Source organism: Pantherophis guttatus, chromosome 9, assembly GCF_059756535.1.
Source record: "Pantherophis guttatus breed Tessera chromosome 9, ASM5975653v1, whole genome shotgun sequence".
Lineage (NCBI taxonomy): Eukaryota > Metazoa > Chordata > Lepidosauria > Squamata > Colubridae > Pantherophis > Pantherophis guttatus.
Window position 1 is genome coordinate 29,995,770 of NC_142071.1, and position 6,563 is coordinate 30,002,332.

The 6,563-nt window shown below is 53.2% G+C and overlaps 1 protein-coding gene across 2 annotated transcripts in view; it reads right to left on the minus strand.

Annotated features, from left to right (window-relative positions):
• ABCG4 (ATP binding cassette subfamily G member 4) overlaps positions 1–2,941 on the minus strand; it is a 41,906-nt gene extending 38,965 nt beyond the window's left edge. The window contains exon 1 of one of the 2 annotated variants that reach the window (XM_087875962.1): positions 2,287–2,941. The gene's annotated coding sequence lies outside the window, so the exon portion shown is untranslated. Of the gene's footprint in view, positions 1–1,491; positions 1,919–2,286 lie in introns of those variants that run through there. The other variant, XM_087875961.1, reaches the window with a different exon arrangement.
• Positions 2,942–6,563: the final 3,622 nt, after the last annotated feature.

Genomic DNA, 6,563 nt, shown 5'->3' on the forward strand with positions numbered 1-6,563 from the left:
TCTCTCCCACCCACTCCCCCAATCCCAGCCCAAGAGACCCTTCCTCTCAGCCCAGCCGTTTCTCAGCAGAGAAGAGAGGCTCCCCATCTCTGGAAGCCCCCTCCCCACCCCTTTTCCAAGCCACACGTGATCCCCCTTCAGAAACGCTTTCATCCCCAGCTAGCCAATAAAGGCCGCTGTGAAATGCACGGGTCGCTTGCAATCGGAGGCCAGATTTCTCCAGGATCCGGATCTTGGTGTTATTTACTAATCTTCCTCCTCTCTCTCTTTCTCTTTCTCAAGCTGGAGCCGAAAGCACCGCCCCTCCCTCCGGGAACAGCTCTCTTCTATTTCCCCCTCCCCAACGCAACTCCCCTTCCCCTTAGGGCATTTGCAGCCTGATTCTTCTGTGGTATCTCAAGGATAAGAACCCAGCTATGCCAAGGGGTGGGGGTGGGGTGGCGAGGGGAGGGGAGGGGTTTAAGCGTAGCCAAACTTGACAAGAGACCCCTGGAACTCTTAAGGCTGAGCAATCTGAAACCCCCCCCACACCTGTCTCAAAGGTACCAGAAGGGCAAGACTAGGATAGATAGATAGATAGATAGATAGATAGATAGATAGATAGATAGATAGATAGATAGATAGATAGATAGATAGATAGTAGATAGACAGACAGACAGACAGACAGACAGTCAGATAGATAGATAGGTAGGTAGATAGATAGATAGATAGATAGATAGATAGATAGATAGATAGATAGATAGATAGACAGACAGATAGATAATGGACAGATAGATAGATAGATAAATAGATAGATAGATAGACAGACAGACAGACAGACAGTCAGACAGATGATAGATAAATAGATAGGTAGATAGATAGATAGATAGATAGATAGATAGATAGATAGATAGATAGATAGATAGATAGGTAGGTAGGTAGATAGATAGACAGACAGACAGACAGACAGACAGACAGACAGACAGACAGACAGATAGATAGATAGATAGTTAGATAGATAGATAGATAGATAGATAGATTTAAAAGATGGCTTCCTTGAAAACAAAGCAGAGGAATTCCTGAAGGTATCAAACTGCCCCCAATTAGTCTAAGATAGGGGGGTGCAGGAAACCCTCCCCGCTTTTTTCTCCTGCCATGCCTGGACCTCTAGGAAACGGGGGCACCACGCCATCTGGAGCAACTTGGCATTCCCCGCTCCCCAAGACCTCCAGCCCCCTTTCTTTGCACGCACCCCACCTCCCCACCCCCACCCAGATGTGCAGAGACCCTTCCCCCGTGGCTCGGCCAGGCGAGACCCTGTTCCGCGAATTGCGCAGCCGCCGCCCCCCCCCACAGGCCCACCTGAAAGGGGAAGGATGCCCAAAAGTTCGTGGACCCCCCTCCCCGCGGGGCGCCCTCCCTCCCTCCCTTCCATCACCCCATTCCCGGGAGAAGGGGAGGGGGCTTCGCAGGGCGCCCCCCTCTTCCCCTTAGGATGGCCGGGTCCCTCACCTTGGCCGTCCGCGCTTTGTCCGCTGCTCGGCCCCCGGCCTGGGCGGGTGGGCGCCTCGCCGCCTCTCTCCCTGCAGCCGACCTCTAGCTCCCCTCCGCAGGCATCGGCATCAGCACGGGGGGGGGGCTGGCACAGAGCGGGCGAGGCTAAGCAGCGGCTCTCCTCCTGCGGGGACCCCCCGAGCCGGGCGCAAGAGGCGGATTCAGCGCCTGCAGCCGGCCGCCTCCTCTTCCTCCTCCTCCTTCTTCTTCCCCATCCCCGAGGTTGCTGGGGCTGGAATAGGTGGGGAGGGGGCGAAGAGCCGCCCCTGCGCCCAGCCCCGCTAGCAGCCGCCCCAAACCGGGCTGCAAGCCGGCTCCTTCCTCCGGTGGGCTCCGCCGGCAAAGCAGCGCGCAAGCTGCGCTTCCAGCTCCGAGATCCGAGGCGCTTGCAGTTAAAAGGGTGCGCGGCTGCTGCTCTCGAGGGCGGGGGGGGGGAAGAGAGAGGGAGGTTTGGGGGTGGGGTGGGTGGGCTCTAGCGACAATCGCCTGCCAGGAAAAAGACCCTCCTCTCCGCTCTTCCTACGGCTACAGGAAACCCACCGACACAACCCAGCAAGTTTCTAGTCCCGAAGGAGGTCCGCGGTGCTTCTGCTTACAGAGCTTGGAGGGATGCTTGGGTGTCCAAGCTCAAGGGGCGCTTGGGAGGGGGGGGGGAAAGGCTTCTAGGGGTCGGGGAGGGGTCGTGAATTTCCAAAGCCCACCGCCATCCTGAGGGGGGTGGGGGTGGGAGGGAGGGAAGAGAACCATGCCTACCTTCTCCCGGCTGTATCGTGCAGTCGTGGGTTTGACAAGAGGAATGGTGATCTTATTGGGCCCCGTCCCGCACGCAAAAGTTGATCTCCAAGCCTTATCTTGGCACCGTGTAATTATGTTCGGCTTTGAATCTGGGCCGCCGTTCCCCGGGATTGGGGCCCCACCTGTAGGGCAGAAGGACAAGAGCCGATTTGCCCCCAGACAAGCAAGACAGGACCAGCAGGAAACGGCCTCTGGGTCCTGCCGTTCCTTTCATCCAGGTGTGGCCCAATCGGAGGGGGGCGGGAGGTGAGCTTGAAAAGGTGAGGGTGAACAGCCCAACTGGAGCTGTTGGGAGATCCAGAAGACAAGCGGAGCTTCCACGGGGCTGTTGCAGCCCCCATTTTGACCACACCTGTGGGCACCTGTCCTGAACTGGGACTGGCAGCCCTGATTCTATGCGAGTTGTTGTTGGGGGCGGGGGGGGGAATGGAAGCGGTTCCCTCCGCTTGGTTATGGGGGCCGATTTGAGCCTTGAATCCGGATTCTGATGGACAGAGACCAGTGCTGAAAGGAGAGGCTGCCTGCGAGCCCTTGGAGGGCGTGGGAGGAAGAAGGGAGGTATCAAGCAAGAAGGGGAAGGGAGGGAGAGAGAGAGAGAGAGAGAGAGAGAGAGAGAGAGAGAGAGAGAGAGAGAGAGAGAGAGAGAGAGAGAGAAAGGGGGGAGAGAGAGAGAGGAGAGAGAGAGAAAGGGGGGAGAGAGAGGAGAGAAAGGGGGAGAGAGAGAGAGGAGAGAGGAGAGAGAGAGAGAAAGGGGGGGAGAGAGAGAGGAGAGAGAAAGGGGGGAGAGAGAGGAGAGAGAGAGAGAAAGGAGAGAGAGAGGAGAGAGAGAAAGGGAGAGGAGAGAGAGAGTGAGGAGAGAGAGAAAGGGGGGAGAGAGAGGAGAGAGAAAGAGAAAGGGGGGAGAGAGAGAGAAAGGAGGGAGAGAGAGAGGAGAGAGAGAGAAAGGGGGGAGAGAGAGAGGAGAGAGAGAGAGAAAGGGGGGAGAGAGAGAGGAGAGAAAGGGGGGAGAGAGAGAGGAGAGAGAGAGAGAAAGGAGAGAGAGAAGAGAGAGAGAGAGAAAGGGAGAGGAGAGAGAGAGGAGAGAGAGGAGAGAAAGGGGGAGAGAGAGAGAGGAGAGAGAGGAGAGAGAGAGAAAGGGGGGGAGAGAGAGAGGAGAGAGAAAGGGGGGAGAGAGAGGAGAGAGAGAGAAAGGGAGAGGAGAGAGAGAGGAGAGAGAGAGAGGAGAGAAAGGGGGAGAGAGAGAGAGGAGAGAGGAGAGAGAGAGAGAAAGGGGGGGAGAGAGAGAGAGAGGAGAGAGAAAGGGGGGAGAGAGAGGAGAGAGAGAGAGGAGAGAGAGAGAGAGAGAGAGAGAGAGAGAGAAAGGGGGGAGAGAGAGAGGAGAAAGAGAAAGGGGGGAGAGAGAGAGAAAGGAGGGAGAGAGAGAGGAGAGAGAGAGAGAGAAAGGGAGAGGAGAGAGAGAGAAAGGGGGGGAAAGAGAGAGAAGAGAGAGAGAGAGAAAGGGAGAGGAGAGAGAGAGGAGAGAGAGAGAGAAAGGAGAGAGAGAGGAGAGAGAGAAAGGGAGAGGAGAGAGAGAGTGAGGAGAGAGAGAAAGGGGGGGAGAGAGAGAGGAGAGAGAGAGAGAAAGGGGGGAGAGAGAGGGGAGAGAGGAGAGAGAGAGGAGAGAGAGAGAGAAAGGGAGAGGAGAGAGAGAGGAGAGAGAGAGGAAGGGGGGGAGAGAGAGAGAGAGAGAGAGAGAAAGGGGGAGAGAGAGAGGAGAAAGAGAAAGGGGGGAGAGAGAGAGAAAGGAGGGAGAGAGAGAGAAAGGGAGAGGAGAGAGAGAGAGAAAGGGGGGGAAAGAGAGAGAAGAGAGAGAGAGAAAGGGAGAGGAGAGAGAGAGGAGAGAGAGAGAGAAAGGGGGGGAGAGAGAGGGGAGAGAGAAAGAGAGGAGAGAGGAGAGAGAGAGCGAGAAAGGGAGAGGAGAGAGAGAGGAGAGAGAGAGGAAGGGGGAGAGAGAGAGGAGAGAGAGAGAGAAAGGGGGAGAGAGAGAGAGAAAGGGAGAGGAGAAAGAGAGAGGAAGAAAAGAGAAAGAAAGGTGGAGGGAAACAGGAGGAACAGATGCCAGGAAGCTCCGGCCATTTAAACGGGCTTTCTGTGTCCCCTGGTGGCCGCGGGTGGGATTTCCTAGACCAGAATAGTGCTTTATTGGCCAAAAGGGATGGATTTAGCGTGATCCACTTTTTAAAAAATCTGGTCCTTTCAACCAGCAACGACAAGGGCTTAGCAAAGACAGGATGATCTGCTCTGGTTGAAATTAAATTAAATTTTGTGAACTTGTATTTTTTTAAAATAACTTTCTAAATGGTTTCTCCCCCCCCCTTTTTTTTTCTTTGACAACATATGCATTTCTCTCATAATCTCTGTGTTTTGTACAGTTTATTTTTTTTCCTCCCCTTTTCTGTTTATTTCCATTCTTTTAAAGGGAATAAACCAAATAATTGATGGTTGTTGGAAAAACCAGGATTAGGTTAATGGAGGCAATACAGTAAATACCAGGATTCTCCACTACGGACCCCCAAGGCTTAACTCGAGATTTAAAGCATAACATTTCTTCAAGCCTCCGCTGACCCCCGTGATGACATCACGCACGCCCCTCCCCACCGAGGGTCTGGGGACCAGAGGTTGAGAACCCACTGCAGTAAACCATGGTTACAAAACCATATTGGCTTGGATCGCACTCCGAGCCCCATCCCAGTCAGTCCCAAGACGTTTCCACACACTTTTTAAGCGGGTTGAGCTGGAACCCGGAGGAAAATTTTGAACGGAGGGCACCACCCTGCAATATGACCCACATTTTTCAGGCAACCGGTGGACGGAACAGAATAGAATAGAGTAACAGAGTTGGAAGGGACCTTGGAGGTCTTCTAGTCCAACCCCCTGCTTAGGCAGGAAACCCTACACCACTTCAGACAAAGGGTTATCCAACATCTTCTTAAAAACTTCCAGTGTTGGAGCATTCACAACTTCTGGAGGGAAGTTGTTCCGCTGATTAATTTCTCCTTAGTTCTAAATTGCTTTTCTCCTTGATTAGTTTCCACCCATTGCTTCTTCTCCTACCTTCAGATGCTTTGGAGAATAGCTTGACTCCCTCTTTTTTTTTTTTAAATTAGATTTATATGCCGCCCTTCTCCGGAGACTCAGGGCGGCTTACAATGCGCTCAGCAATAGCCTTCATCCTTTTTGTATATTTATACAAAGTCAGCTTATTGCCCCCACAAACTGGGTCCTCAATTTACCTACCTTAGAAAGGATGGAAGGCTGAGTCAACCTTGAGCCTGGCGAGATTCGAACCTGCAGAAATTGCAGGCAGCTGGTCTTAATAACAGGGTGCTTTAGACCACTGTACTACCAAGGCTCTTCTTTGTGGAAGCCCCTGAGATATCGGAAGACTGCTCTCATGTCTCCCCTAGTCCTTCTCTTCATTAAACTAGACATACCCAGTTCCTGCCACCGTTCTTCATATGTTTCGGTACTGTACTCGAGTCCCAGAAAGGGATAAGGAGTTTGGCGTAAGCAATCTCGGAAGTGGGAATCCAGAATCCAGATTCTTGAGATATCTGGCACTGACATCTGAGGTTACCTAGTTTGGATCACGAAACGTCTGCGAGAAAACCAAGGTCAGGGAGCACCAAGGACCCCTCAAGCAAGAAAGGGGGAGGTTTATGAGTATAGCTGTGGTGGTTTTAAGGCGATTACGGAGGCTGGGATCTTATCTCCCCTGCACTGCCTGGAAGGCCGGGGGGGGGGGGGCTCAGGAATTATGAAATACCAGGCCCCAAAAGGAGAAGAAAGCTCACTCTCCCTGCACAATAAAGTGAACATCAACAGAGCTCAGATGGCCAAAGTTGTTTTTCCATCCATTTCTGACTGGCCAGGCTAACTGACCTCTTTGCCAGCTCCGATGCGTTCCTGCTTCGTGGCCTGGGCGTCGGTCCAAACTATCCTTCCGAGGTTTCCCCCCAAATAAATTCTATTCGGATGCTATCCCATGCCTAAGCCCGACCTGACCAGGGGAAACTTTAAGATCACGGGCAGTCCTCGACTTAACGGCCTCAATTGGGCCCCAACGTTTCTGTCGTTTACCGAGACGTTCGTTAAGTGAGCTTTGCCCAATTTTACGAGGTCGCAAAAGAGGATCGCATGACCTCTGCAACCGTCATAAACCTGTTTACGACGTCATAAACCTGTCTGAATTTTGA